The 10,971-nt window shown below is 29.6% G+C and overlaps 2 long non-coding RNA genes across 2 annotated transcripts; both read right to left on the minus strand.

The window, feature by feature from the left end:
• Positions 1-4,365: 4,365 nt before the first annotated feature.
• On the minus strand, positions 4,366-5,243 carry LOC132069327 (uncharacterized). Its single transcript, XR_009417745.1, has 3 exons — positions 4,975-5,243; positions 4,888-4,935; positions 4,366-4,789 (listed from the first exon to the last, which is right to left on the minus strand). It is a non-coding gene; the product is annotated as an uncharacterized LOC132069327 (long non-coding RNA).
• A 1,578-nt stretch (positions 5,244-6,821) lies between these two features.
• LOC132069328 (uncharacterized) lies at positions 6,822-7,926 on the minus strand. Its single transcript, XR_009417746.1, has 2 exons — positions 7,657-7,926; positions 6,822-7,181 (listed from the first exon to the last, which is right to left on the minus strand). It is a non-coding gene; the product is annotated as an uncharacterized LOC132069328 (long non-coding RNA).
• Positions 7,927-10,971: the final 3,045 nt, after the last annotated feature.

The following is a 10,971-nucleotide window of genomic DNA, read 5'->3' on the forward strand; positions in this document are numbered from 1 at the left end:
TTGAGACTTCAAGCATCTTATCACACATTTATTCTTCTGTCCATTCTTTCTTTTATTATTTTCTTTTACTAAGTTGTTATCTTCTTGTTGCTGATAATAAAAGACTATCTAATAGCAAGAGATAAATGTCCCTACATGAAATCTACAATTCTCTACCATAAAACATTGAGGAAAAAGAAAAAAAATCATCAACTTTAATTATCTAGTTTTATAATTTATGCCTCCTGTGGCAAGTATAACAGTTTTTGCCGGGAAAACAAAATTGGTATCTCAAAGACTACATCCTGGTAAGTTTAATAGATGTATGCCTTGGGACATAACAATATTGTTTCTCTCTGTTGTTTTCAAGTTTTACATTTATGCTGGAATCGGCAGGTCGTCCGCTTACAAAATAAATAAGTATGCCTTTAGGGGCATACTTATGTGCTTTGTTGTTTATAAAATATTTTAAAATGCTGGAAAATTGGATAAAACATTAAAGCACAATACAATTAACACTAAGTAAAATATTTCATTCATTCATAGTAAAATTTCATTCATACAAATATTGGAGAGGAAAAAAAAAAAAACAACAACAACAACAACATAGACTAAAATAAAAATTCATTCATACTAAAACAACAATTATGACATCTCAACTAATCCCAATAAAATGCGTTCTGACTGGTCAAAAAGTTAAAAGGTTTTGTCTTTGTTCTTTGGTTGTGGCAAGTTCTCTGAACTTAATTTCTGCCGGAAAGGGTGGAACTTCTGTTCATAAAATGACAAACTATGCCGATCCCGGCAAACTCCTATTACATAACCACTATAAAGTTGTGATGCAAAAGGGCATAACTTTGATTTTTCAACAAAATAACAGCTTTCCGTCACAAATAATCCCTAATAAATGCATTTTGGCTGGTCAATAACTTCAAAGGGTTTGTCTTTGTTGCTGGTTGTGGCAAGTTTTCTGAACTTAAATTCTGCCGGAATGGGCAGAACTTCTATTTACATAATGAGAAACTATGGCGATCAAGAACTTCTATTACATAACAACCATGAAGTTGTGATGGAAAAGGCATAACTTGGATTTTCAACAAAATAACAGCTTTTATGAACAGAGAAGTTGAGATTAAAAATGAACACCATCAAATTACAAAGGGCTTAAAGTTGAAATTTATAACATAAACAAACTATACAATCTTATAACATTTACAAAAAACACAAGGGCGCACCAAAAAAAAAATTACATAGTGCAAAAATAACTAAAACAAACTATTTTTTTCCTTTTTTCACAGATCTTGCTCAACTAAAACAAACTATTTTTTTGCTTTCTTCATAGATCTTGCTCTCTTTTTCATCTCATACTCACACTCCATATCGTTATGCTCATGATAATCACTTCCAGCTGTATCTGGTGGCGTGTCATAACCCTTTTTCAGCTTATCTTTCCCATGACAAACCAAATTGATTGACCACTCTTTCATGTAGTTCATCAAACCAAAACCATCCTAATCAGCAGGATTTTGACCACTAAGCAGCATATCAGCAAACTTGATCAAAAAACGACCACAATTATAATCTCTGAAAGTCATAAAAGAGAGATGTTTTAGAACAACAGAAAAGCAAAAACAATAAAAAAAAAAAATCAACAAAAAACAATGGAAAAAGCTAAAAAATATAAGAATAAAATGTACGATCCTTGCTTTGGACAGGCAGCCCAGGTATATGTCAGATTACTGAAGTTATTGTATGATGGCCTGAATAATTGGAAATCATTGATCATCAACAACTTAGGATCATACCACGTAGGCCTCGACAATGCGAACCAAATGATCATCATTATGATTGAGTGAGTTATAAACTACCAATTTACGCTCATCAATGATGAAAACAACAAGTACATAGTGAGAAATTGCTTTAGGATCATCATCTCCTGGGCGAATAGGAATTAATACCCTGTCGACATTCTCCCATGATATACCACATTTTCCTCTTCTCCCATACACAATATTACTAAGCAAAAATGCATCATCACTGCCGCCACCAAACCAGTGGTAATTAACCGGGTCTTCGTAGTATCTATTGATGTCAAATTGCACAAGCTGATCAAACATCATATCTACGGTTGTGTGTACTTGACATTGCTGGAGGATGATACATCATTTTCTTCCTCAAATAATATAGCATCACATCAATATGCTGTGTTAAGGAAAAAAATAGCGATTCAGCGATAAAGAAAAAAGAAGAAGCAAGAAGCAATAACTAATAGAAAAATAAGAAAAGAAAAAGTAAAAGACAATCACGAACCTCATCATTAAGCGCATAGACATCATGGTACAACTCCAAAAAAAAAATCCTATATTTTGGCTCAACATCACCCAACTTATAAACTTCACTGAGTTGGTTCAACTTTCCAGGATACATTACCTTGTCTTCTACCCTGATTAAAGAAAAGGGAATAAAAATTACAAAAATACAGGCAGAAGTTTGGTTCCCAGAAAGGAAAATTTATGAACAAGTTTTGAACAATATGCCGGAAGGGACAAACCTTATGCTTGAAAAAGGGAAAAGTATGTCGGAAGGGGCAAGATTTAAGTTTAAAAAAGTAAAAGTATGCCGGAGTGGACAGCAAATAACTTTCCAAAAGAGATGAGTATGCTGGAGGAGGCAGAACATGAGTTTGCAATAAAATGTGAAAGTATGCCGGAAGGAGCAAGAGCTAAGTTTCAAAAAGTAAAAGTATACCGGTTTAGGCGGAAATATAACTTTGAGAAAAAAGTTAGTATGCCGGAGTAGGCAGAGCATGAGTTTGCAATAAAAGGGGGGATTATGCCAGGAGGGGCAAAAATACAGAGATTGTACTTAAAAGACAGAAAAAGAAAAAAACATAAACTCAAAATAAGGAAGAAAAATGCGAGAAAGCACACACATAACTAAAAACTTACCCAGTAGGTCGAAAGTTACTTGGTGGAAGATTTCGAAGATTGATAAATTTTTTCCAAAAGTTCACAGCAACTTTGCTTTTGATGTAATGGAATGGGCACATCCTTCTGTATTGTTCATTCCAGTCACTTTCGTCCTTCGTGACCCAAAAGGAAGATCATTACGTCCGAATATAGCATCCATCCGGTCGGGTATCACCCATCGCTTTCCTTTTCCTCCGGCGCCTTGTCTTGGAAGATAGCATTTCCGCCACTTCAACAACAGGTTCTTCTTCAGCAAAAGGATGGGTTTGAATAACAGTACTCTCTTTGACAGCGGAAGAAGCGACATTTACAATATCTTCAAAGGACACATATCGAAAATTGTCCTCCATTCCTTGAGAGTTATCACCCTTTCCATCAACAACAGCAGACTTCCTTGGAGTGGTGACTTGAACCGCGTCAAAGAGAGTACTGAACTAAGCTTGATCATTCTCATATTGAAAAACAGAAAATTACGTTAGCCACAGGGTAGAGTTCCACATATTTTGAAAGTTTTTTTGCACTCTTGTGTATAACTTTGTGCAATGACATTTATTACATAGAGATTTGCTGGGAAGATGTGAATTGTGTGCCGAACGTTGGAGACATTTATGCAAAATATAGTCCTCAAACCCAAATGCAAGTGTGTGGAATACCTGCCGACGGAAAACACCACAAAATGTGCAGTTGTTATTCAAGCCTATCAATTTCACTATTTCATCCATTGTCCACCCGTACAGTTCACTGTAGGAAACTACTTTTAAAGGAAGTTCATTCTGAAAAGAGAAGACAGCAATAACACGGTCACGATTAAGTTGAGAAAATATAGAGGTTAAAATTTGCAGGTTAAAAAAAATCAAACTCATCAAGCGTAGAAACTGTAGATGCTGCAAAGCCACTGTAACACTCAGAAGATGACAATTACAGATGCTAATGTGAAAATGCTAACATAACTATTTATTAAAATTATAAAGGAAAGAAGCCATCATGAGAGAATATAGCTATAGTCAAAGAACCAAGAGATGTTGGTGGAATATAAGAGCTCCTCTACTTAGAACAAACAGCAACGACGCCCCCATTTCCAAGTTAGTTGGCATCAACTATATGAATACTCACAATCATATTGAACCTATTTCACTTCTCTAGTATTAGAAGTTCTCACCATGTTCTAATGACAAAAAAATCTCTAACAAAAAAATCACTGTGCTATCTCCTTCAAAAGTTAATAAGTCTCTTAGAAGCTCATCTTCTTTAGAGCAGGATTAATTATTTTATAATTCTTGCAAAAGTAAAAACGTAGAGGAGATTGGAGTGATTGAGTTCTACTTCTCAAAAATAGAAATAGAACTTCTAAACACTAAACGGACAAAAATATTTGAACAAAATGAAATGAAAGATTTACCATGAGAGAGGATGGATGTAACGAACACTACTCCGTACAGCAACACACTTCAAGTTCTCAAGTGGACTTACACAAAACAAGCACAAAAGAAAGGATCTTTCTTCCAGCATTTAGATCACGAATCAAGTATGTAATGGAAGTTCAACTATTCTACCACATCATTTTTCTTACCCGCTATATATCAAATAAAACATGTTTCTTTTATCGGAAGAACTATTTAAAGTTACTGCAGAAGCAAATGCAATTTCTCAGCTTCCATACTCGAACACTTAGTAGACTTGAGTTTCACAAGGAATACACCCACATATAAAAATCACGAGAGACACACACATATAGCATGAGAATTGGAAAACCGGAATATAGAGATATTACCTGGAATAAGGTGATTCGGACAACCGCCATAGCCTTGGTTTCCTTTTCTAAAATCCGAATTCATTAGCATCTGAGTAAGAAAGAGGCGGAAGAGTCATTGGCCAAAGCAGAAATACCAACTATATGAAGAATATTAAAATCCAATTAGCAGGACATATCTATACATACCTTTATCGTACACCAACAACATATCCTGCAAAAATCAAGAAACAGGACCTCCCAACAACATATCCTGCAAAAATCAAGAAACAGGACCTCTGAAATTTAAGAATTTGATGAATTCCTAAACACATGACTAATGAACTAAGAAATAGTTAAGAAGAGGAAAAAAAATTATTTCAAATGAAGGAAAATTCAGGGCATGTAAGACCGAACGGAGAAGAAAACCAGCGGTGGAAAGTTGGCTCTTCAATTGAGGGGGAAGAGGAAGGTGGCGGTAGGAGTAAAAGCCACGTAGCTAATTAGTAATGCTCCACTAAGACAAAATGACTAAATTACCCTTGATTTGAAATTTGTTGCCACTTAAGCTGACATGTTGAAACCCACTTTTATATAATACTAGACGACCCACGAGCCCAATATTTTAGATTATAGTGCATTTATGTGTATGTAATTATTTTTGAATAGTAATAATATATATATATATATATATCATGTTCAAAATACGATTAATATAATATTGTAGTTTGTCTTTCCGTATCTAAAATTTTATTATATTAATATTTGCTATGAACACAAAATGGGCAAATTTATTGATATTTTTTAAAAGAGAAGACTTGTTTAAAAGGAAACTATTTTCTTCTCTTTGAGATAAAACAATAGCAATATTTAAGCATCAGTTGATACTTTCAATTTTAATTCGATTAATTTAAAAGTGTAAAATACTTATTATTTTTTATCAAATTTTTATTTGGACAATTTTAATTCAAATTATTAAATTAATTTTACATGTTTAAAACGAAACAAAGTAGAAATTGATTTTTTTTTAAATGAAGAAATACTATTTTTTAATTTTTGGTAAATATTCTCGGTTTAACTCATTTTACTTGTCATGTTGTCTTTTGCATGGTTTTTTAAGAAAGCGTCGATTAGAATTATAATTTGACTAATTTACCTTATTCATTATTTGATCTCCATTTGATAATTTTTTTTTTAACCACATTAATTTATTTTCACATTTATTAAAGTAAGAATAAATATTAAAAAAGTAATTAAATTCTATCTTATTTTAAAATATAAATATTTTAAGTATATTTATTTTAGTAAACATAATAAATAAATGACATGGCGGAATAGCAAATATAATAGTTTAATAGCTAGATTAGATCTCAGGCTAATATAAAAAATAAAAAAAATTGTATGGTTTGACTACTTAACCTTTTGAAGAAAAGCAATTTCATGGATTGACACGCATGCGGATATTTTTTTTAATATGGGGTTCACTGTTTTTTTTTTTTTTTATACTGCTTGATTTTGATAATATGGGGTTCACTTTTTTTTTCCCATGAGTTTGGAGATGGTGAGTTCCATTTTTTTCTTCCTTTTTTTTTATTGCTCGGTGTTATTTAGTATGGGGCCCACCCCCCTTTTTTTAAGGGACAACGGACGAAAACCCATGCTTTATATAGTTTATTTTTTTATTTTTTTATATTGCTTGGTGTTATTTAGTATGGGGCCCACTCTTTTGGACATTATTAGTTTTAAGATTTATTTTTATACATATATATATATATATATATATATATATATATATATATATATATATATATATATATATATATACATTATGTTCAAAACACGATTAATATAACATTATAGTTCGTACTCGTATCTAAAACTTTATTATATTAGTGTTTGCTATGAATACAAAGTCGCACTTTCTTTTTGACATTTTTTTTTAATATGGGATTCACTTTTTTTTATATTTTGATTTTGTCAATATGGGATACTATGTTCAAAACACGATTAATATAACATTGTAATTTGTGCTCTGTATCTAAAATTTTATTATATTAGTGTTTGCTAAGAATACAAAGTCCGCACTCTTTTTTTGACATTGTTTATTTTTTTAATATGGGATTCACTTTTTTTTTTTATATATATATATTACTTGATTTTGTTAATATGGACTCCACCTTTTTTTTTTCCCGTGAGTTTGGACATGGTAGCTGTATAATAATTTCATTTGCTTCCACTAATGGGTTAATACGCATGTGGCAATAAATCCATCATTATTGATTTAATTGTTTGATTTTCTAAGCACTTTTGTATTTTAAGTATGTTGCTATACAATAATTTCATTTGCTCCAACTAATGGGTTGATACCCATGTGGCAATGAATCCATCATTATTGATTTAATTGTTTGATTTTCGAAGCACTTTTTTTATAACATTGTTTGTTTTTTTAATATGGGATTCACTTTTTTTTTTAATATTGCTTGATTTTGTTAATATGGGATGCACTTTTTTTTTCCCGTAAGCTTGGATGTCTTTGGGTTCCACTTTTTTTTAAAAAAAAATTACTGGTTGGTGTTTAATATAGGGTACGCATGTGGCAATGAATCCATCAGGCTATATGGGCCCACAATTTTTTTTTTTTTTAAAATGGAAAACGGATTTAATATATAAATATTTTAAGTATGTTGCTGTACAATAATTTCATTTGCTCCCACTAAAGGATTGATACACATGTGGCAATAAATCCATCATTATTGATTTAATTATTTGATTTTCTAAGCACTTCTGTATTTTAAGTAAAATATTGAGCATGTTGTTGCTCCCTCTAATGGGTTGATACGCATGTGGCAATGAATCCATCATTATTGATTTAATTGTTTGATTTTCTAAGCACTTTTTTTTTAACATTTTTTTTTTAATATGGGATTTACTTTTTTTTTTTTTTTTAATATTGCTTGATTTTATTAATATAGGATCAACTTTTTTTTCCCGTGAGTTTGGATGTGGTGGGTTCTACTTTTTTTTCTTCTTTTTTTTTTATTTATTACTGGTTGGCGTTTAATATGGGGCATGGTGTTTAATATGGGGCCCACATTTTTTTTTTAAATATTAGTAGTTGTTTAAAATATACACTATAATCCAAAGCATTGCTGCGTACGGGCCCAACACTTTAGATTATAGTGCATCTATGTGTATGTAGTTGTCTTTGAATAGTGATTATATATATATATATATATATATATATATATATATATATATATATATATATATATATATATATATATATATATATGTATATTATGTTCAAAACACGATTAATATAACATTGTAGTTTGTGCTCCGTATCTAAAATTTTATTATATTAATGTTTGCTACGAATACAAAATCGGCAAATTTATTAATATTTTTTAAAAGAGAAGACTTGTTTTAAAGAAAACTATTTTCCTCTCTTTGAGATAAAATAATAGCAATATTTAAGCATTAGTTGCTACTTTCAATTTTAATTCGATTAATTTAAAGGTGTAAAATAGTTATTATTTTTATCAAATTTTGATTTGGATAATTCTAATTCTAATTCAAATTATTAAATTAATTTTACATGTTTAAAACGAAACAAAGTAGAAATTGATTTTCTATTTAAATGAAGAAATACTATTTTTAATTTTTGGTAAATATTCTTGGTTTAGCTCATTTTACTTGTCATGTTGTCTTTTGTATTTTTTTTAAGAAAACGTCGATTAATTATAATTTGACTAATCTACCTTATTCATTATTTGATCTCCATTTGATATATTTTTTTTACTACATTAATGTCTTTTCACATTTATTAGAGTAAGAATAAAAATAAAAAAAATAATTAAATTCTATCTTATTTTAAAATATAAATATTTTAAGTATATTTATTTTAGTAAACATAACAAATAAATGACATGGCGGAATAGCGATACAACGTTTAATACCTAGATTAGATGCTAATATAAAAAAAAAAAAAAAAATTGTATGGTTTGGCTACTTAATCTTTTGAAAAAAAGCAATTTCATTTGCTCCCACTAATGGATTGATATGCACGTAAAGAACGAATCCATCATTATTGACTTAATGAGATACTTTGAAAATTACATGAATATTGTTTGATTTTTTAATATGGAATGCACTTTTTTTTTTGGACATTATTAATTTGCATTATTTTTATGCACATATATATATATATATATATATATAAAACATACTATGTTCAAAACACGATTAATATAACATTAGTTTGTACTATTTTTATGCATATAATATATATACATATACTATGTTCAAAACACGTTTAATATAACATTGTAGTTTGTGCTCCGTATTTAAAATTTTATTATATTAGTGTTTGCTACGAATACAAAGTCAGCACTTTTTTTTTTAACATTATATTTTTTTTAATATGGGGTTCAGTTTTTTTTTTTATTTTTTTATATTGCTTGATTTTGATAATATGGGATCCACTTTTTTTTTCCCATGAGTTTGGAGATGGTGAGTTCCACTTTTTTTCTTCCTTTTTTTATGCTCGGTGTTATTTAGTATGGGCCCACCCTTTTTTTTTTTAAGGGACGACGGACGACAAAGCATGGGTCTAAACCCATGCTTTATATAGTTTCTTCTTTTTTTTTATTTTTTTTATATTGCTTGGTGTTATTTAGTATGGGGCCCACCCTTTTGGACATTATTAGTAAGAGACTATTTTTATGCATATATATATATATATATATATACACTATACTATGTTTAAAATACGTTTAATATAACAACTGCTCCGTATCTAAAATTTTATTATATTAGTGTTCATACGAATACAAAGTCTGCACTTTTTTTTTTTTGATATTGTTTATTTTTTTAACATGGGATTCACTTTTTTTTTTTTTATATTGCTTGATTTTGTCAATATGGGATACTATGTTCAAAACACGATTAATATAAATGAGACTTGGGTGGGACGAACACTGCATTCATTTATGGTACCAAAAGTAATATGAATGGTACTTTTGTGTTTGGCCCACCTATTTAGTACATATCTTTGACCTATTTCTATTAAACACGTGTATTGCTCTTTATTTTTTAGCAAACCACACGTACTCCTCTTCTGTTGGTGCTCTAAAAAGTGAGCTTATTGTTGACGACGAAAAGTGTCCAACCCACCTTTCTAAATAGTAGTAATATATAATTATATATTACTACTATTTAGAAAGGTGGGTATATAATTATATATTACTACTATTTAGAAAGGTGGGTTGGGCACTTAAAATACAGAAGTGCTTAGAAAATCAAATAATTAAATCAATAATGATGGATTTATTGCCACATGTGTATCAATCCATTAGTGGGAGCAAATGAAATTATTGTACAACAACATCATTAAAATATTTATATATTAAATCCGTTTTCCATTTTAAAAAAATAAAAATAAATTGTGGGCCCATATAGCCTGATGGATTCTATCACATGCATTCCCTATATTAAACACCAACCAAGATTTTTTTTTAAAAAAGTGGAACCAAGACATCCAAGCTTACGGGAAAAAAAAAGATCCCATATTAACAAAATCAAAAGAATATTAAAAAAAAAAGTGAATCCCATATTAAAAAAACAAACAATGTTATAAAAAAAGTGCTTCAAAATCAAACAATTAAATCAATAATGATGGATTTCATTACATGGGTATCAACCCATTAGAGGGAGAAATGAAATTATGTATACAACATACTTAAAATACAAAAGTGCTTAGAAAATCAAACAATTAAATCAATAATGATGGATTTATTGCCACATGCGTATTAACCTATTAGTGGAAGCAAATGAAATTATTATACGAATACCATGTCCAAACTCACGGGAAAAAAAAAAAGGTGGAGTCCATATTAACAAAATCAAGTAATATATATATAAAAAAAAAGTGAATCTCATATTAAAAAAATAAACAATGTCAAAAAAAGAGTGCGGACTTTGTATTCTTAGCAAACACTAATATAATAAAATTTTAGATACAGAGCACAAATTACAATGTTATATTAATCGTGTTTTGAACATAGTATCCCATATTGACAAAATCAAGCAATATAAAAAAAGTGAATCCCATATTAAAAAAAAAATGTCAAAAGAGAAAGTGCGTACTTTGTATTCATAAGCAAACACTAATATAATAAAGTTTTAGATACGGAGCACTAACTATAATGTTATATTAATCGTGTTTTTGAACATAATGTGTATATATATATATATATATATATATATATATATATATATATATATATTAACACA

The sequence above is a fragment of the Lycium ferocissimum genome, chromosome 9 (assembly GCF_029784015.1).
Source record: "Lycium ferocissimum isolate CSIRO_LF1 chromosome 9, AGI_CSIRO_Lferr_CH_V1, whole genome shotgun sequence".
Lineage (NCBI taxonomy): Eukaryota > Viridiplantae > Streptophyta > Magnoliopsida > Solanales > Solanaceae > Lycium > Lycium ferocissimum.